The following is a 21,936-nucleotide window of genomic DNA, read 5'->3' as shown; positions in this document are numbered from 1 at the left end:
AAAATGTATGCCAGTTTGTGGTGTTTTTAAAAATTTGTATATTACAAGTTACATCTTTTTTTTTTTTTTTAACCTATGGCAGGGGGGTGTCCCTTAAAGGGCGGTTGACCCTTTCATTAAAAAAAAAAAAGCAAAATCATTAAACAAGTTGATCATATGGTGTTACTTAAATGTAACAAAGGACGTTTTTCTCCTCTCCTCTCCTCTCCTCTTCTTCTTTTTTAAAAAAATATTTTGTATGTTAATGTGGTCGACCAGTAATCCCATCTCTTGGCCAGTAGATGGCGTGCTTGTTGTGTAGATGGTCAACTAGTTGTCCCTTTTAGGAAAGGCCGGATGAATGCCACCATTAACAAGTGTTCGCCAGTAGAGCGCGCTCTCATATATATTATATAATTTTTATATTTTTTTAATATTTTTATAAATATAATATATAAATATAATACTTATTATATATAAATATATAAAAATATATAAAAAATATATAAATATAATACTTATTATAAAATGTAAGTACAATGTAGCTGTTTAGACACACGAGAAGAGGGCGTCGGATCTTGTTGCAGATGGTTGTTAGCCACCATGTAGTTGCTGGGATTTGAACTCAGGACCTCTGGAAGAGCAGTCAGTGCTCTTAACCACTGAGCCATCTCACCAGCCCATATTTTATATATTTTATATATTTTATATATTTTATATATATATTATATATATATATGATCGACCAGTTTTCTCTTCTCTTCTCTTCTCTTCTTCCTTTCCTTTTGTTTTTCTTCCAGACAGCATCTCTCTGTGTAGCGCTGCCTCCCTGCCACCACCACACCAACCATCTTGAGATTGCCAGAATTTTGTAATTACTGGTTTTTATTGGTCTGATAAAAAAAAAATAAAGTATTTGGCTATGTTTGTATTGTTTCATCTGTCTCTCAAAATGAGGTTGACCAGTCCCTCCTGGCTTCCTTTTTTGTTTTTTTTCTTCCCGATGGAAGTGAGCTCTGCTCTGCAGTCTGTTTATCTATGCATCTGTTATCTTTATTTTGTAGCCCTAGCTGTCTCGTCCGTCTTTACTTAATCCTCCAGTGATGGTTGTGCTGTGGAACACACACACACACCACATCACAGTATAGGGGGGCGGGGAGGTAGGCATTGCATATTGTCTGACAGATGCGAAGAAGATGCTAGTGAACCAGAGGGATTGACAACCAAGGCCTGTAATGTTCCTTAAAATTTAGAAACGCTGTAACAGAAGGATAATTTTCTTCCTTCTCCTACTTGTTTTCACTCCATAGGCCAAGCTGGCAGACTATCAGCCTTTGAGGAATGACTCTTCTCTGCTCTGCTCAACTTAACAGACATTATTTTTGGTTTTGGTTTTGCTTGCTTGCGTGTGACTTGACATGATTTCCCTTTCTATCCATGCAGGGTACCCAGACTGCCCTTTGGAAATCAAATGGGAGGCCAGAACTACAGTCTTTTCGATAAAACACGGTGACAACATACATACCAGCCCATTTGGACTTCACAAGGCACGAATCAGCCCAGTATGGAAAGACGGCCCGCCCTCCCTCCCTCCTTCCTTCCCTCTTAACAGATTTTCACTCTTCCACGGTACACTCAAAAAAATTAAGAAATGAAGTTTCCAGTTGTTTACTTGTTTAAGTGACCTAAATTCCTCCTCAACACCTCCCCCTACCACACCACACCACCCCAACCCCCACCCCCACCCTGGCTCCACTGTCTCCCTGTGGGGGTGGGGATTGACACATCTGTGTCCTTCTATCTATGAACTATTTGCCTTCAGGATCACATTGCTCCAGGATAACCTAGCTAGGCTCTTTGGAAATGGTAATGGAGTTGAGAACACACCCAGCAGAAAGAGGAAGACCCCACTCACTTGGTTCACTCTCAGCCAGTCTTGCCCTGCCAGCTCAGGGTTTTCTAAGGCTGAATCTAGACTTTATTTATTTATTTATTTATTTATTTATTTATTTATTTATTTTCACACTAAATAAAAGTTGGGGTCTAAATTAAATAAGCAAGCACAACCTGCAGAACGGATGAATTTGTAAGGCTTCCCCTACAGAGTTTACCTGAGGATTAAAATACTGTGTGTCTGGGACTGACTGCCCTGAGAGCAGCTGTGTGTGTGTGTGTGTGTGTTCATTCTGTGTTGGAAAGTCTACCTAGTATTGATGGATCATGGCATCACCTAACTGTATAGGTGGTTCTCCTTTTTTCTTAACCCTTGATACCACAACGGGGACAGAATTGCACACTACCTAGCTAGCTGGGAGTGATTGGATATGCAGAGAAGGAACACATGCAGTCAGTCAGTAAAGTATTGCTGTTGGGGCTTTTTTGGCGGGAGGGGACGAAGTGGGCTTTTTCTTAATAGTAGAAACAGTGTTTTCTACACTATATTTTGATCATAGTTTCCTATCCCAAAGCTCCTCCTATGTCCTTTCTCACCATCCAGAAAATTCTACCCAGGACCTGCCCTTAGGTTTGTCATTGTCAATTGGACATGCCTTCACTGCTAGTGAAACTTCCTTAATAAACCAAAATCAAATCCAAACTAGACAAGGGGGGGCACGGTAGAAAATTACAATTGCTTCTTGTATATAGAAAGCATTATCCCCCTTCCCTTCCCTTCCCTTTAACTTTCCCTTCCCTTCCCTTTCTTTCTTTTTTCCTTTTGTCTTTCTTCCTTTCTTCCTTTCTTCCTTTCTTCCTTCCTTCCTTCCTTCCTTCCTTCCTTCCTTCCTTCCTTCCTTCCTTCCTTCCTTCCTTTCTTTCTTTCTTTCTTTCTTTCTTTCTTTCTTTCTTTCTTTCTTTCTTTCTTTCTTTCTTTCTTTCTTTCTTCATCCTGGAATTAACGGGCAGGCATCCGTTACTACTCTGTCCTTTGATCTCTATGTAGTCAGCATGAGTTTTGTTTTGTTTCTTTGTTTCTGTTGTTTTTCTTTTTGTTTTCTTTTTATTTGTTTTTGGTTTTGATTGTTTTGTTTGTTATCCTGTCTATAAATCCACACATATACTTTCCCCCAAATATTATATTATATTATATTATATTACATTACATTACATTACATTACATTATATTATATTATATTATGTTTCATTTCAAGGGTACTCTCTAGATCAGAAGAGCTCCCTTACAGTTCTCTACATGTAAATTGGCTTTATGATTTACATCCCTCTCATCTAGAGGATAACAAGTGTGGGGGTGGGAGAGGGGGGAGGGGGAAGGGGAAGGGCCAAAGAAAAGAATTCAGAGGGTGGTGACGGTGGTATTTCTTTCCTGGGTGACTCTGATTCAGAATCTAAAGAAAAAGAAAAGTACACATTAAGAAGAAAATAAAGCAGCCGGGCAGTGGTGGCGCACACATGTAATCACAGCACTCTGGGAGGAAGAGGCAGGCAGATTTCTGAGTTTGAGGCTAGCCTTCTCAGCATCACTTGGTATCTGTGGCTCCGCCCAGCACTTTTCACCCCACCCCCTGCCCAACCCTCTCCCTTCCAAGGGCTGGGCTTCAGCTTCCCTCCCCCTAGCCTGTACAGCCATTTTGGCTCTTCTAGTCTGTCAGCAGGGCCTCTCTCGCTCTCCCTCCTCCTCTCTCCTCTCATGGTCTAACTTAGTCGGTCAGCCACCTTCAGTCTGCTCTCTTCTCTCTGCCTTTTCCATTTATATCTACAATAAAATTTTTTCTCCATATATTAGTGCTCAAGTCCTCTCATTTTTTTCATGCAGTTGGTTAACACATTTAGACTTTAGAAAATACAGTTTATTTATTCCCCTAGTTCCAGGTTGATGGCATTAAATAAAAGTGCTGCATGAGCCAGGCAGTGGTGGCGCACACCTTTAATCCCAACACTTGGGAGGCAGAGGCAGGTGGATTTCTGAGTTCAAAGCCAGTCTAGTCTACAAAGTGAGTTCCAGGACAGCCAAGGCTACACAGAGAAACCCTGTCTCGATCCCCCCCCCCCAAAAAAAGTGCTGCAAGCTTTCTTGCCTGACTCATCCTCTCATTTTCTCTCTCTCTCCCTCTTTCTCTCAAAAAAAGAAAAAAGTCTTTAAGGACCTGGAGTTTTGGAACACACCTTAAATCCAACACTCTGGGGTCTGGAGAATTTCTGGAAGTTCAAGGCTAGCCTGGTCTATATGTTAAATTCCAGGACATTAATCTAGAATCATATAGAGACCCTTTTTTCCAAATAAAACCCAAGTATACAAAACACAGCAACAAAGAGAAGCCTTTCTTCTTCTTCTTCTTCTTTTTTTTTAAAGATTTATTTATTATTATATGTGAGTACACTGTAGCTGTCTTCAGATACCCCAGAAGAGGGCATCGGATCCCATTACAGATGGTTGTGAGCCACCATGTGGTTGCTGGGATTTGAACTAAGGACCTTTGGAATAGCAGTCAGTGCTCTTAACCACTGAGCCATCTCTCCAGACCCAAAGCCTTTCTTCGTTTAAAATTGTGTGTGTGTGTGTGTGTGTTTGTGTGTGTGAAAGTTTGCTATCAAAAAACAATTTTGTGGAGTTGGTTTTCATTCCACCTTAAAACAAGATTTAATTTATTTTTATTCTCTCTCTCTCTCTCTCTCTCTCTCTCTCTCTCTCTCTCTCTCTCTCTCTCTCTCTCTCTCTGTGTGTGTGTGTGTGTGTGTGTGAAGACATGCATGAAGATGCCTACAGAGGCCACTGGATCCTCTGGAGCTGAAGTTATAGCCAGCTGTAAGCTGTCCAAGTCGGGCTCCGAGAACCTAGCTTCAGTACTACTCAAGAGCACGTGCTCTTAGCCTCTGAGCCATCTCTCTAGGCTCTTGCTTCCATCTTTATGTAGGTTTGGGGATGGAACTCAGGTTGTTACGTTTGTAAGACAAGTGCCATCTTTTTGATTCCCTTTCATGCTTTTGTTTGTTTGTTTAGCTTATTTGGTGAGAGGTGGGTGCTGATGGTAGAGTGTGTCACATGGAAGTCACATTTTTCAGGAATAGATTCTCTGTTGGCACCAAGAGTGTCATGGGGGCTGAGCTAGGGTTATAAGGCTTGGCAGCAGGGTTCAGGAATAGATTACATATTGGCACCCTGAGCGTCTTGGGGGCTAACCTGGGGTTGTATGCTTGGCAGCAGGGGCTTTTACCTTTCTCACTAGCCCTTGTTCTTTTGTTTTGTCTGTTTTTGTTTTTTTTTTTTAAGGCAGGTTCTCTCTTCATAATCCTGGCTGTCCTTGAACTCACTAGATGGACTGTGCTGGTCTTGAACTCACAGAGGCCCTCCTGCCTCTACCTCCCAAGTGCCAGGATTAAAGGCCATTTGCTACCTTGCCCAGCTATTCCTTTTCTTTTTTCGATTTTTAAAAGCCTGAGTCTCTGAGCCCAGACTGGCCTTGTGATCCCTTTTTATGCGGGATGCCTTTGAATTTCTGCTGCTTCTGCCTTCTGCCTCATGAGTGCTGGTGGCAGAGCTGTGCACATCCATGCCTGGTCCTTTATTCTTTGAAGAAATTATTTTTATGTGTATGGGTATTTGGCCTGCTTTTATGTCTACGAACTATATATGTTCATGCAGTGCTTGAGACCTGAAGAGACCAAAAGACGTTGTTGGATCTCTTGTAATCTTGGAGTTACAGGAAGTTGTGAGCCAATGTAGGTGCTGAGAACCTCTACCCTTTGAAGGAGCAGCCAGTGAGCTATTTCAATGGCATCACCCCCTTTATTAAAAAAAAAAAAAAAAAAAAAAAAAAAAAAAAAAAAAAAACGGGGCCTGAATACATGGCTCATCAGAAAAGCATATTTGTTGCTCTTGCAGAAGACATAGGTTCAATTCTGAGAACCCACACGGCAGCTGACAACCATCTGTAACTCCAGTCTTTGGGTATCTTTGTAGGCACCAGGAACATGGTAGGTGACATACACACAACCAGTCAAGGCATTCATACATATAAAAATGAGTTAAGTCTAAAAAGAAACACTCAACACACTTATTTATTCCACATGTGTGGCTATTTTGCCTCTGTGTCTGTCTGTGGACCACCTACGTGCTCTTTACTTGCAGAGACTAGAAGAGAGTGATGAATCGCTTGGAATTGGAGTTGTGAACTGTCAAGTGGGTGCTGGGACTTGAACCTGGATCCTCTGAAAGAGAAGCTGGTGCTCTTAGCTGCAAGGCCATCTGTCCACCCACCTTTCCTCCCCCCTGTTCCCTTCATTCTCACAATGTGAACGAGTAGCATCTGAATGACAGACACCATGGTGCTGGTGACACAGCAAGGCACCAAGACAATTGAATAAGGGAGAAGGAAAAGAGAAGAATGGGAAATTCAGTTCACCAGTACTGAACAGTGATGGTAACAGTGTGAAGAAGGAAGTTATAAACCTGGGATGGGGCGCTGGAGAGATGGCTCAGTGGTTAAGAGCACTGATTGCTTTTCCAGAGGTCCTGAGTTCAAGTCCCAGCAAACACATGGTAGCTCACAAGCATCTGTAATGGACATCTGATGCCCTCTTCTGGAGTGTCTGAAGACAGCTACAGTGTGCTTATATATAATACATAAATAAATCTTTAAAAAAAAAAAGAAAAACTGGCAAAGAGTCATTTCTCTTAACTGAATGGTCAGGGAAGGTTTTTTGGAGGTGGTATTCCAGGGCAGAAGGTATTACTGAAATCCTTGAAATAGGGACGAGCTTCTGGTTTGGAAGTACTGGAAACAGAGTAATCCGGGGTAGTGGTGGGAGGGGTCAGAGTTGCAGCAGGGCTAGGATGTAGGGTCAATTTTTGGGTGCTGAAACTGGAGGAAGGATTTCAATTGTACTCTCTTTCTGATAGAAAGCCCTCTTGCAAGTGTGTGAAACAGGCAAGCAGCCACCCAACACCCCCTTTGTAGAGTCCCTCCATGTGGACAGGGGAAGCAGAGGAACCGGTCGGCATCCTGTGGTAGTGGTCCAGGTGAGGGATGGTGGTGGTGTGGACTAGGCGAGTGGGGATGGAGGAGAGAAGATCAGACTCCAGGTGTGTTTAAAGCAGGATCTGAAGTGGGTGGAAGGAGGGACTTCCGGGGGCCAGAAAGATGGCTCAGCTGTTAAGAGCACTGGTGGCTGTCAGAGAGGATGTGGGTTGATTCCAGACACCCACACAAGAGCTCACAACTGTCTGCAACTCTGGTTCCAGGGGACAGAATGCCATTTTCTGGCACCAGGCACACAGCACATGGTACGTAGATAATACATGCAGGCAAAATACTGATTCACAGGCAATCAATATGAAAGGGGAGACATGTCATGGTTTGACTAGAGATAGCCTCCCTAGGCCCATATATTTGAATGTTGGTTCTTCAAGGAGCGGGAATATTTGAAGGGATTAGGAGGTGTGGCCTTGTTGGAGGAAGCGTGTCCCTGGTAATGGACTTTCTGGTTTCAGATCCTCAAGCCGAGACCAGGGTCTCTCTCCTTCCTGCTGCCCTGTGGCCAGATGTGGCCAGATGTAGAACTCTCCCGGCTACCAGGCTATTGGCTACCATGCTGCCATGCTCCCCGCCATGTTGATAACAGACTAAACCTCAGAATCTGTAAGCGAGTCCCTGGTAAACATTTTCCTTCCTTGCTCTGGTCAAGGTGTCTCTTTGCAGTCATAGAATACTGACTAAGACTGAGAAGAACTCATAAGTTTTTTTTTTTTTTTTTAATCAGAGAGAAGAACATGTATTTAGCTATGAAAATGAGTTCCTGAGTATGTAAGGAACTCTAAGGGAGGAGTATCAGCTCACAAATTTTTGCTATCTCAGACAGGCTCTTGCTATATAGCCCGCCAGGCTGGCCTCGAACCCACAGTTTTCTTTCCTCAGTTTCCCAAGTGCTAAAATAAATTACTTTATTAAGTGTTTGATTCCTAGGGCCTTGTGCATGCTAGGTGTATTAGTCATATTTCTATGGCTGTGATGAAACACCACCAGCAGCCTTTAAATTTTCTTTTAACGATTTATTTAATGTATGTGAGCACTTTGTAGCTGTCTTCAGATACACCAGATGAAGGCATCATATCCCATTATAGATGGCTGTGAGCCACCATGTAGTTGCTGGAAATTGAACTCAGGATCCTTGGAAGAGCAGTCAGTGTTCTTAACTGCTGAGCCATCTCCCCAGCCTCTTTAATTTTTTTAATGACATGTTATTTATTTCATGTATGAGTGATCTATCTGCATGTACATCCTGAATGCCAGAAGAGGGCACCAGCTCTTTCTTTTTTTTGGGGGGGGGGGGTTCGAGATAGGGTTTCTCTGTGTAGCCTTGGCTGTCCTGGAACTCACTCTGGAGACCAGGCTGTCCTCGAACTCAGAAATCCGCCTGCCTCTGCCTCCCAAGTGCTGGGATTAAAAGTGTGCGCCACCACTGCCTTGCACCAGATCTTATTATAGATGGTTGTGAGCCACCATATGGCTACTGGGAACTGTACTCTGGAAGAACATCCAGCACTCTTAACTGCTGAGCAATCTCTGCAGCCATAACTTTTTTTGGGGGGGGGGGGGGGTAAGGTCTCATAAAGCCCAGGCTGGCTTTGAACTTTCAATGTAGCCAAGAATGACATTTAGTTTTTTACTTTTATTTTATGGTCCTTTTGCTCCCATGCGTGCAGTGCCTATGGAGACTGGTAGCTGTTTTGGAACTAGAATTAGTCAATTGTGAGCTACTGTGTGGGTGCTGGACCTGGGTTCTTGGAAGAGCAGAGTGTTTGTTTGTTTGTTTCTTTATCTCTCATGTATTATATTCCAACTGCAGTTTCTTCTCCTTCTCATCTCCCTCCCCTTTCCCTCACATCCACTCTACCTTCATCACCCCTCAGAAAAGAGCAGGCCTCCCAGGGGCATCAACCAAACAAATTCCAATAAGACCAGACACATATTCTCACATCAAGGCTGGAAGAGGCAACCCAGTAGGAGGAAAAGGGTCCCAGAGGCAAGCAAAGGAGGCAAAGACAGCCTCCACTCCCACAGTTTGAAACCCCAGTAGAACACCAGTCTACACAACCATAACATATATGCAGAGGACCTAGGTCGGACCCATACAGGGTCCCTGATCTCTGTGAGCCCACTAGTCCCAGTCAGTCAGTTCTGTGAGCTGAGTCCTCCTGGTGTCCTTGACCCCTCCCCCTGTCCCGCCCTGCAGAACTCTTCAAGCCCTGCCTAATATTTGTCTGTGGGAGTCTCCTTTGAACCCAGGCCTTAGTGTACTCCAGACAAACATTCTACCTACTGAACTACATCTCTAGCGCCACAGAAGGGCATTTTAAGGTGATGCAGAGGAGAGACTGCCAAGGCCTGGTGATTAGGAGACTCGAGCTAGGTAAGGTTGATGGTGTTCTGCTGAGCTTAGTGAATGACGCGGGGGGGAGGGGGGTGGAAGGAGACCCACTGAGCGGAGCCATGGAGCAGTGATGTGGGAAGGAAGTAGCTGAGGAGAGAAGGGTGGGAGTTGAGGTGGACACAGGAGGGGGCTAAGATGAGGTGGAGGAAGGTGTTCTCGAGAGAGTGCCGTGGAGCTGGAGGACCGGAAGGCAAGCCTCGGGGACGCAGGGAGTTTTCTGGGCACTGCCTTGCACCTGCTGGAGCTTTGCGGCATGGGTTTACAATGTGTTCCCTGCAAGCACGGTCTGCTCCTCTTCCTCCTTGGTTCCATCTAGCTGTGTGGGTGCAGGTGTGAAGTGGAGGCTTGGGGAGGGGGCTGTGGTAGATCAGCCAAGGGAGGAGGAGAGAGAAATGTGGGGGAGGAGCTATGGATGATGACACCAGAAGGCTCATGAATTGGCAAAGGAGGGATGGGGTGAGAACACAGGTCCTGAAGGCTATGAAACATAAGGTGGACTCAGGAGGTTCGAGGTTCCTAAGGACTGTAGTGAGACTAAAGAGAGTGTCACGGTGCTGGGAGGAGAATGAGGGGGAGTTTTGATCCCAGGGAGCGGGATGTGCTTTAAGTCACGAGTCTAAAGCTGGTGCTGCTGCTGTGGGTAATCCTCGTGGGATTCCGAGGGAAACACGGTTGATTACAAGAGGGCTCAGAGGTCCAGATGGTGGAAGGGCCATCTCTGTGGCTGGTGATATCACCTGAATGGTGACAGAAACAGGGAAGACAGAAAGAGACTAAGCTACTATCCAAATCCTGGGAGAATTGCAGATGACTAGGAAGCCCACAGGAAGTCCAGGGGGAACTGTATGGCTGAGCCTGTTGCTGTGAACATCACAGAAATTAGAGGTGGATGTATTTTAATTAATATAATTTTAACATTTCTTTGAAAAAGTCACTTTTTTGTTTTTGTTTTGTTTTGTTTTTTTTGGATTTGGTTTTTTCAAGACAGGGTTTCTCTGTGTAGTCCTGGCTGTCCTGGAACTCACTCTGTAGACCAGGCTGGCCTTGAACTCAGAAATCCGCCTGCCTCTGCCTCCCAGAGTGCTGGGATTAAAGGTGTGCACCACCACCTGGCTAAAGTTATGTATTTTTATTGATTATATTCACTCCTGGTTCCCTGCTGCCAGTTTTCCTGAACTGCCTCCCATGTCTTCTCTTTTTAATAACTCATGGAGTATCCGTGTGTTCTTGGTTTTGGGACATTCACTGGAAAACTGATAATCTCTCAGCGACCACACAACCTCCTAAAAATGGCTCTCTCTTAGTAACTATCAACTGCCAACAGCTCTTTAACAGCTCTCAGTGTGCTGGAATTTGATGGGCTAAACCTCCTGTCTGTGAATCCATAAATATAACAGCCGTGTGGTGTCTGAAGGACAGCACTTCATGGCCTCGCTCCCATCCTTTGGCTCTTACATTCTTCACAGCCTCTCTTCTGAAGTTCTCTCGGAGCCTAGGAAACGGGGTAGGGGTCGATACAACCCACTTAGGGCCGAGTGCCTCGCAGTCACCTCTCAGCACTTGGACCAGTCATGAGTCTCTGATTTAGCCACTGCCCACCAACCAAGGTTGAGAGCAGCACGTATTTATGAAGTAAACTGCTAATACGACTGAGCTGAAAGGTGAAGTTCTCAAATAGCGGTTCCAGGAGGAGCTGTGCTGGAGAGAGGTGAGTGGGAGCCTTGTGTCTCTGTGTCTCTGAGTCTAGAGCTTTAAAGGGCAAGGAAGCTGGGAACGGTGGTGTTTCCTTCTGCCTGCCTTCCTGCCTTCCTCCCTCCCACGTTCCCTCCTTCCTTCCTTTGTCCTTCCCTCCTTCCCTCCCTCCTTCCTTCCTTCCTTCCTTCCTTCCTTCCTTCCTTCCTTCCTTCCTTCCTTCCTTCCTTCCCTCCCTTCCTCCCTTCTTTCTTTCTTATTACTTTTTTCATTAAGATAGGATCTCATTAGCTTTCTATGTAGACCAGGTTAGCCTCAGACTCCCAGACCCTTGCCAGCTTCTGCCTGTAAAACGCTGGGATTAAAGGTCTGCACACTAATACTCAGCTTATCTATTTTTGAGACAGGGCCTCACTATGTAGTACTAAGCCTTACTGACACCATTAACCATGTATCTTTTTTTAGATTTTAGACTTTATAAAATTTATTTTATGTGTGTTTTAGCTGCGTGTGTATATGTTTATCATATGCTGTGGATGGTGGCGAGTCATCATGGGGGTGCCGGGAACTTGGAGAGTCCCATGTAAGAGCAATGGGAGGCTCTTCTGTAGGCTCTCTTAACTGACATCTCTCCAGCTATCAGGAAAGAATGCTAGATTTTTAATTTTTTTCCTTTCCTTTCCTTTCCTTTCTCTTCTCTTCTTTTCTTTTCCTTTCCTTTGTTTTCCTTTCCTTTCTTTTCATGGTTTAAGAAGCTGCAATTCTGGTGAAGGTCTGTAAGTATCCTTGTAGTTTACAAGATGGCCTTCTTTGGTAAATCAGACAGCTAGAAGGAGTACTGTATTCCTACAACTCAAATCCAGCCTAAATTCTTAATACTATTACATACTGCTAGACAAGATACAGTGTATAATCTTTTGCCCCCTCCCCACCCTCCCAGGTAGACAGTCCACTCCCCTTTCAAGTTCAAATCGCTGGCTTTCCCAGTCCCAAGACTCCAAGAAGAGACAAGACAGTATTAAACCTTTCCAATAGGTTAGCTTATTTATAAGCCCCGCCTGCTCACACACTTATCAAAAACAATGGGAATGATACTATTACAGATCGAATAATTATATAACAGTGACATTTAAAAAGCCTTGGAAATTAAGCAAACCCCATGGCTTTCAGACTCTTCCAACCAGAGCCTCCAAGGGCTGAAGAGGACATGGAGCTTAGAAAGAGACTGCGCTGGGCACAGAACATCTTCAAAGACTCAGACTTTCTCTTTCAGATTCATAAGATTTTTCCCACTGTACAATATAATCATTTATGACCTAAGTTAATGCTTTGAAACATCTCCATGGGACAACACAGGATCCCCTGGAAGCCGGAAGCCGTGTGTTTTGGATCCTTGCACCTTTGAAGAACTCTGGGGAACTGCCACAAACCCCTCCAACCGAAACTGACCAATTTCAGAGAACATGTAGTGCAAACATCTCCTCTCCAACCCTGCCATTTTATAGGGAACCAATCAGGTCCAAGATGACTTAATGATGTCCTGAAGGCCACCTAGAGAGGACCAGAGCCAAAGCCGTGTCTATTCCAGTATCCTTCCCCAACTTATTAAAATAAGAGAAGTAATAGACTCTGGCTAGAGTCTTCAGAACCTCATGTCCCAAAGCCTCCCCAGCCTGTCCTAGACCACATATCTGCCTCCTCCAATGGGAAGACACCTTTTAAGCACAGCCTTATTCAGGACAGATTTTTATGACCTCATCTCTTTAAGCATCTCTTTCCAAGGAACACAAAATTCTCTGACACGACCTCATCTAGGCCTTACAAGAATTTCCCCAGAATCCAGCAGAGTATAGCAGTTTTGACAGCTGATTGAATTTCTGTTTACCCTGTTTCTCTTCTAAATGGACCTGCGGTTATGACTTATCCACTGCACAGCTGGGAATTATACAGGGGGCGGGCTTTCTCGGAGCCAGGTCCTATCTTACTCTCTAAAGGGCTCCAGGTTTATCCCACCTGCCCTCTCTGGATTGACCCTCTCCTCTCACACAGCTGCCTCCACTAACTCACCAGAAGCATGAGAAAGTGTGTCTGTGCTGAACTGGGCAGGAGCTGACCTGGCCTGGCTTGGGCTGGGACTGGGGATGGATAGGCAAAGGTTCAGAGTATGTCTTACTGAGCTCAGGAGCTTGAAAGGCTTCTAAAAATACCAAGCACGTTTCTTGCAGGGGGTGGGGTGGCTGATTCACTTGACCTTTCCTAAGGATGGACAATTAGCTGACTGTGTGCTGAGGACCAATGGGCAGAAAAAACTCCTGTTTCACTCCAGCTGACTACGCGGCTGACCTGAAGCAGATCTGGAATGTTCTTTCAGTTGCAGAATCCTCCACTCAGAAGGACCCAGTGAGGATGGAAAGAATCTGATACAGTCCAGGCAACTTCAAAGGCCAGGCAAGAACTCAGACTAGGGGACTAGGAATGTAGCCCAGTGGTACAGTGCTTGCCTGATATGCAAGAGTCCCTGGGTTCAAGCGCCTGCATTACACAAATCAGACATGGCGGTACATTACTATAAGCCCAGCACTCAGGAGATAGAGGCAGGAGGATCAAAACCTCGAGATCATCCTCGACTACATAGACAGTTCAAGGCTAACTACGAGACCACGTCTCAAAAATCAGACTATGCCTCTTCTGCCATGATCTCAGAGACCAGAAAGCCAGGACCTGTAGCATGGTAGTGAGAGACTTATTGTCACTGTGAAGGGCCGAGGGGGATAGAAATGAGTGCTGACGGTTCCTCATCTGTGCCCTTGCTATCCTCCACGGGAGACACAGAAGCAATGTGAAAGGCTGGCAGCATCCAAAGAGGCCCAGCAAGGAGCATCATGCCACTGAGATGCCCACCACCTTCTAGCAGACACTCCTGGCCTCCTCAACAGTTCCAGAGATGCTCCTCTCCCCTACAACTGAGACCTGGAGGGAGGAGGGACAACTCAGAGAACAGCTCCGCCCTGTGTGCAGAGCACTAAGCCCCGCCCCCATTCCCTGTGTGTCCCCGCCCCCATTTCCTGTGTGGAGAGCTCGCCATGGCTGCCCTTCTTTCTAGAGGAACAAGATGGCCAGAGAGGTTAAGCTGCTTGCTGGAGCTTAAGACACAGCAAGAAGGGTCTGTTGGATCTCAGGGCCACACCTCTAAAATACTGGCCTGGAAGCAGTGGGACCCAAAGGAGGCAAGGGGAGGAGAGAAGGACCTCCATTGTCAGCTCTAAAATGCAGATGGAGGGCTGGGGAGATGCCCAGAAGAAAAGGTGTTTGTGATGCAAATGAGGGCCAAGAGCTGTGCTGCTGGCCTTGCCTTGCTCTTGTCCAGAGGCCTAAGGGAATTGAGCTTAATTAGTAGTCAGACCTGGGTTAAGAACTTAGCAGAGCACCATAGGGCCAATGGGAGAGGCGGGGCGGTAGGGCACTGACCTTTACAGCTGTTTGAATTTACAGCTAAGTGGCCCTGAGGAGGCTCCATACAGCAGGATGGAGATCTTGGTCTGTGAGACCTGAAAAGAGATGTGGGACTTCCAATCTGTCCTCCAGTCCCTTGCTGGACATGCTGGTCTCTGGGGAGCTCACCTTCTCCAACCACACAGTGTCTGCCAGTGCTCATCCCAACATGGGTGGAATCACCTCTCCAGGATTTTGAATTTGAGCAGATTGTGAATCTCCCGGTCCTGCTAGTTTCTCTTGGTATTCCTTTCCAGCACATAGTGCCTTTTAAAAGATCGCTCTGGAGCTGGGAGATAGCAATGAAGACTGGAAACAGAGAAGGAACAAGGTAAAGGTTTCAACATGAGCGGTTGTTATTAAATAAATCCCAGAGAAGTTCCCCAAGAACATCCCAAGACTGGGTGACCAGAGCTGCCCAGAGCACAGCTCTCACTCTGAGCTCCCCCTTCACTCATTTCTGTCTGTGGTCCTCACCTCCCACAGTTGAAGCACCGGGGCCTCTGCAGGGGCAGCTGTGAAGCCTCCCCTCCCTCCCACAGTCCATGTTCTGACAGAGTTTCACTTTTATCCCAACTCCCCCAAGCTTCATCCATTCACTGCTTCACTCTGACTCTAGGTGTTGAAGGATCGCACAAATTGTCTGCCCCTTTCCCATTTCCCTTAGCCACAGTTCTGACTGACCTGCCCCCTTCCAGCCCTCAGTGAAACCAAGCACTCAGCAGAGTTTGAGTCTTGGCCCAGGAAAAACAACCAGCAAAGCCATTTCCATGTTTGTTCATGTGCCTACTTAGATAATATTCCCTTCTGTCTACACTGGCTATGTGCACTGAGACCCGCCACCCCAGGGCCCAACAGACAGACCCATCTTTCCATGTTCTCACTGGCCAACTCCAAAAGTCCATCCATTTCCCCAAGCTCTGCATGCCTAGGGAGCAAAGCCAATATCTATAAACTCTACAGACAGACAGACCTTTATTATTTGTTGGTCTGAGGAGGCCTATTTGTAGACAGGAGATTTTGGAGTTTAGAAAGATGTACCAAACACTTGATGGATATTCATGATGCTCACACAGTGAAGAGAAGAACTCCCTTCGACAGGCAAGTGTGAACATCACAGCTACAGCTACGTGGGCCTCCAAGGTCCACCCTTCCCATTAGGCTGCTCCTGAAATCTCTATGCAGAGGAGTGGGCTCCAGTCCCAAATAGATCCAGAGGGTAAACCCAGGAGAAAAGTCTGAACAACTCTATCCATAGACTCACTCACTCCATCATTCATTCACTTAGTGAAGCACACACTATGTGCTAGGCACACTATTCAGAAGCAGATGTAGAACGACCTATAAGACCCATTCACTCTGCTGCTGAGGGCGGCTCCAGACACAGTTGTCTCTATTTCTGTCCTTCCTAACTGCCCAAAATGGGTAAAGTAAAGCTCCTTCTGAGCTCGCAAGGGAAGGGATCTGTACTCCTCCTCGGAAAGGCTAATGTTTTAGAAAGGAAAGAGGCAAATGTCTACTACCCAGTTGTTCCACTCTGCATGTGGTTTCCAACTCCTAAAGGGGGACCAGACTCTAAGAGCCGCACAGCTTGGAGACAAGAAATAACAACACACTCATAGCACATCCAGTGTCCTGAATCAGTTACTGAGTCCGTACTGTCAGAGTTTCTTCATGTCTGGCAGAGCCTTTTCCTATAAGACAGAACAGCAGTTAGTTCCTCCAAGGCCCCAGCTGGGCCTGGGCTAGCATCTAGAACCACCTACCTGCCACAAAAAGAAGAGCAGAGGCCGAGCGACCACCTTTCCCCAGGACTCCCTTGGGCCTTTGGTCAGGCCTGGCTGTTGCAGGCTCCTCAGAGCCTGGATCTTCCTTTCTCCACCTAGAGACAGACTGCAAACAAGGCTGAACCTTCTCAACCTCCCCAAATAGCATCACTAACTGAGAAGGAAGCCATTCAAAGCACCACCTAGTCAAAGGGACCCCCCCCCCAAATACCACATAGTCAAAGGAACCTTAAAATCAATATGGTTGCAATTTACTTTCCTTGCTTCACATTTCTGACTGACCTCAGAACTTTGGACGACAGTCACTGGAGTTCATCATCATCCATGTTTGTGTTGTCTAGTCCTTGGCTCAGAAAACAAAATCTTATTGGCATAAAATTGGCCTTTAAAACTGACCTCATTTTCTTGAGTTGTCTACTAAAACTGGTGAAGCAGGTGGGTCTACCAAAGGACACAGCCATAGCCTCTTTCTGTGGGACCTGACAGTACCAGACCACCCAGTCTGACAAGTTACTTCTTGAACTGACCATCTCTAGGTTCTGTGTGGCTTGCCACTGCCTAGCCTTTGTCTCAGGGGTGAGGATTTTCCAATGTTACTCAACATCTGAGGCTCACCCTCTAGCTCCAGACTTGCCCTCACTGAGCTTTAGTCCTGACTTTGAAAACAGATGAGCCATAAGAAGGAAGCGTAGTGTTTACTCCTGCTTCTCTCCATGACCAACGCAAGCGTATGCAAAGAGAAAGGGAAAACCTGGCGCAGACATCGGGTATAAATGGACCAAGACTCTGCCTCCCTTCTTCACACAGGCTGGAGACCACCATACTCTGTCACCTGTCTGCACAGGAACACCTCTTGCCTTAGCCTGGTAGCTTAAGCCCTGAGCATACAACGTTGTATACAATAAACATGGCATCTCGCATTTCTCTCGAACTTAGATCATGTTTTCTGGGTCTCATATAAAGAGCTAAGCTTGAGTAGCAAGACTTCATCATCGTGGAGGATCTCCTGAGTCAATGGACAGGTCAACTTCCCCCCACTGATGTGAAGAACAAGAATACGGGTTAAAACTGCATTAAGGACCAGTGACCTCATTATCACCTCAAGTAAGCAGGCATGGCCCACCTAAGCGGGCATCTGAAAAATGACAGGAGAAGGAGAGTCAGCTGGACCTGGGCCCACATGCTGGACTGCATTTTGTTTTATTTTGATTTGATGTGGGTACACCATTTGATTCCTTGCCATGTGCCCAGGCGATTTGAACTATCTCTATGATTCTTACCACACAAATGTAATACATGTCCATTTAAAAATAATTTTAAATCATCTTGAAAGTAAGATAGTGTACATTAGATGTACATTGGACTATTTTCCTTATAAATTCATATACAGAACTCTTTATAACTAAAATGACTTGAAAGTACAAAACTAATGTAACAAAAATTAACTGTACCTAAATCTTTCATCTTAGTAAACTTTTGTCCAATTAGAGAAGCCAATTTGAAACTATGTAACTTCATGGTGGATCTTACAATTGCATTATAAATTATATTTTTGTGCATCTGTCCACTAAAACAAATGAAAACCCACAAGGATTTGGCACTAGAAAAATAATTAGCTTGCATGATTCATATTAATTCCTTATATTCAGTCCTTCCACATTACCTAATATTTGTTCTTTCTTCTTCTCCTTATTCATGTGTGTGTATGTGTGTGTGTGTGTGTATTTGTGTATGCATGCATATTAGGCTGTGATACACAATGAGGAAGAACATGTCTCTTTTTTCTTTCTTTATGGCTCTTTATTTCTTTATTTCCTATTTGTCTTTCTTTCTGGGAATGTATACTCACTCAATATTACATATTATTATTCCACAAAACTCCTGCAAAATATTTTAGTAATACTTAGTGAAAGTATTTAGTAATTGAGGAAACACAGACGACACGGAGTACAGGTAAAGAAGAAGAGGGAAATTTGTGAGTTGAGCAGGAACCAAAGACAAGCCATTTCGTCACCTTGATACTGATTGAACAGAATAAAGTCCTAAGGCAAAGATTCCCCTCACATCTGAGCATCTCTATGTAAACGTTCAATGTTCAGTTAAGAGATTCTGCTGTATCTGTGTGTACTTGTGCGTGTATGGAAAGCTCACACAGCCTGTAAATTAGTCCTTCCCTTGTTCTGCAACAATACAACCACCAACACAAACAGAGACAGATGAAGTAAGATTGTCTTTAATAATTTATCAAAACTGAGCCTAGAGAACACAGGGCACCATGAAGTTTTTAGTGACAGGTTGGTATGGTGACATTCTGGGATTTTTCTATGTGAAATCATCTTTAACACAAAATTAATTTTTTGACATAAAGAAATAAGACTTATGAACTCCTTCTTAAAAATTGTGCTGTAGGCACGGAGGAAGATGTAGCAGCCTCTTCTCCGAACCACCCCTTTGCCTGCGGACTTCTCTGGGGTCTGCAGCCACCCGACCTGGGGCCCGGGGCCAGGGCTCAGTCGAAGACCATGGGCTCGGTTTGCAGGCAGCTGAGCCAAGGCAGTGAAGAAGGAGCCAGAGGCTTACAGGGCCTGAGCTGCAGAGGGGCCTCAGCTGCTGCACAGGGTTCAAGGTGAGCCTGGGGTTCAGCTTCCCATTCATGACTGCGCGCCAGGGTCGTGCTAGACCCGCTGTGGACATCTTTGTGCACCAGAGTAGGCTGCACATGGAAGGTTCCCGAAGCCTCACCGAGGGCGATGCAGTGGAGTTCACCTTTGAGAAGTCTGTCAAGGGTCTGGAATCCATGCCTGTCACTGGCCCTGGTGGCCTGCTCTGTATTGAGAGTGAGCAGAGGCCAAAGTGGAGGAGCCTGCAGAAGCGAAGGTCCAAAGGGGACAGGCGCTACAACTGTGGTGGGCTAGAACACCATGCCAAGGAATGCAGCTGCCACCCCAGCCCAAGTGCAGCTGCCACCCCAGCCCAAGAAGTGCCACGTTTGCCAAAGCATCAACCATAGGGTAGCCTCCGGTGCACTGAAGGCCCAGCAGGGCCCCAGTTCTCAGGGAAATCCTGCCTACTTCCCGGAGGAAGAGGAAGAGATGCAGAGCCCTGCCCTGCTCTCAGAAGCCCAGAATTGAGGCCCAGGAATCGGGTTATTCTCTGGCTAATGGGGAGTTTCAGGGAGGAGGCATCAATCTGCAGCGTGGAGAAAGTGGGGCTAAAGGGGGTTGTGTGGGTAGCTTGCACTGCAGTGTCTCAGGCCTTGTCTCAGGCCGGGTTCCCAGTGTCACCCTGTCTTTCCTTGGAGGCAGGTAAAGAGTGAGGCAAAGGAACTCCTACCAGACTCTCTCAAAGCAAGTGAAGGCTTTTGTGGGGGAGCCGCCCTAGAACCTGCATGCTTTATATGAGGCTTGGCCAAGTGACTGGGATAGAGAAGTTCTTCTTTTGTAGAAGGCTGTGTGATATTTCCACGTGCCAGACAGGATGGGAAACAAGCGTCAAACCAAGATTCATGACCCTCCAAGCTACTGTGTTCTGCGGAAGGGACTCTCAGGAGCAAGGCGAGGCTATTTTCACACTGTGCTTACTCATAACCCAGTCCTGCCATGTTGTGCTGGGAACGATGTCTAGTAATGGGTTGTGATGACAGGAAAAGTGGGTGGTTGGGGGACAACTGCAGACCTGCTTCTTCCACCCCACTCCCAGCCCTCTCAGGGTCAATGGGATTTTAAGTTATTTGTTCCCTTGGGTAACTGCACCTTGGCTCCCACTTTCTCCAGGATGCCAACTGCACTATCTACATGCAAATGACATATCTTGTGTGTTTTGTTTTGCTTTGTTTTTCTTAATATAAATATTGGGTTTGTATTATTGTATATTTTAATCTTAAGGCCCTCATTCCTGCACTGTGTTCTCAGGTACATGAGCAATCTCAGGGATAAGTCCTTAGCAGCTCCGGGTCTGCACAGCAGGAATACTTTTGTTGTTGTTGTTGTTTTGATCACCATGGAGACCAACCTTTTGGAGAACTCAGCCTCTTGAAATACCTCATCTTTGCCGATTACAGCTGGCTTTTCTGCCATAGCATCCTTGAAAAATGTCTCACAGGTTTTAATTGAGCTGCCCCAAGATTTGATCTGGTTTTGGCAAAATATAGGAAATCATTCCAAACAGGAAAGGATGGTACCAGAGACATTAAAGGCTGGTCCAGGTGAAGGCACATGAGTAACTTTTCATACCAAATCCATCATTTTGCCAGATTAGTCTAAGCCTGCCACGCACAGAAGAGTATGAGTGTTTGTGTGTGTATATGTTGATTTTTTAATGCAAATTTATGAGAACGAGGTGATTTTTGTTTGTTTGTTTTTTGATCCTGGGGATCTCGGACTTCATTTGTTCTAGGAAGCACCCTGCCACCGTGTTATCCTGGTAAGAATGCAATTTAAGACCAATACCCTTATTCCCACACTATGCTGTCCAGACATGGAATCTTCAGCCATTCACAATCTTGGCTTCCAGAGAGTGTGGGCGTCTGTGGCAAGTGTCCTGCCCTGCTGTATCGTGATGGTTGATGGGTAAAGGAAGGAGGGGTTGGGGAGTTTTGTTTACATGCTTTGGGATCGCCACAAACCTTCCTCACTGTGTTGAAATGGGACAAATGCAATAGAACTCATTGGGTGCTGTGTGTGTCCAATCCTGGTTTCTTGTTTCCCGCAAATGCAGCTCCTGCCCCTAATTAAATGTATTCGTCTGGCCTCTGTAGGACTTTACTGTCTCTGAGTTGGTGATTGCTAGGTGGTCTAGTTGTGTAATATAAATGTGTTGGTCTTCATGTTCTTTTAAGGAGTTTTATTGTTTACAAAACTTTTGTTGTATTGAGAGAAAATTAGCCAAAGCATCTTTAACAGAAAGTTCTGTGCCAGACAACACCATCTGAAACCTAAGTGTGGGGTCCTCTTCCCCAAGTGAGCCTCTGGGATCATGGCTCTCCCTTTCGTGCTCCTCCCCTGTCTCCCATTATGGACCACAATGTCCTTAGACAGCTCACTTCTCCCTCATAAGGAAACATACGCTCAGTTACTTCATTGGGCATCTCTACCACTCAGTGGTAACTTAGTTACCTAAGACTCCAGTTCTGCTCTTGTTTTTGTTTAATGAATCTGTAAAATGGGAATAATCAGCCCTGCTTATACAACTCAAGTAGTTCTTGCAAAAAACACCTGAGCAACTGCAAACTGGGACTCGTGGGCAACTCTGGACGATGCATCCGCTGCTGAAGGCATCATTTGAGTGACAGCGTGGCTCCTGGGGGATGTGACCAGCATTGAAACCTGTGATAGAGAAAGGAACCACTCCTGGGCCCACTCAGCCTGGTCCCATCTTATATCCCATGTATCCATACCAGTTAACAAATGACTTCAGCCAAGAACTGAGTAAAAAGTAGGAGAACAGAATCCAAAGTCACCTCTCCTGTCCAGTCCCCTCCAAATGCAGTTCTCTACCACTTACAACAAGGGCACCATGTTCTTATGCTTATGCATGATTTAGCAATAAAAATATATATCTCACAAACCCAAAACACTCATATTTATTAAATTACCATAAT

General features: G+C 45.5%; 1 protein-coding gene and 1 pseudogene across 1 annotated transcript in view; both read left to right on the top strand.

The window, feature by feature from the left end:
• The window catches only part of LOC127673364 (fatty acid-binding protein 12-like), a 164,888-nt gene that overhangs the window by 95,064 nt on the left and 47,888 nt on the right, over window positions 1–21,936 (top strand). The gene's annotated exons all lie outside the window — the stretch shown is intronic.
• Window positions 18,949–19,490, top strand: LOC127673357 (protein lin-28 homolog A-like; annotated as a pseudogene).

This window comes from Apodemus sylvaticus, chromosome 22 (assembly GCF_947179515.1).
Source record: "Apodemus sylvaticus chromosome 22, mApoSyl1.1, whole genome shotgun sequence".
Classification (NCBI taxonomy): Eukaryota; Metazoa; Chordata; class Mammalia; order Rodentia; family Muridae; genus Apodemus; species Apodemus sylvaticus.
This window is presented reverse-complemented; position numbering and strand designations above follow the sequence as displayed.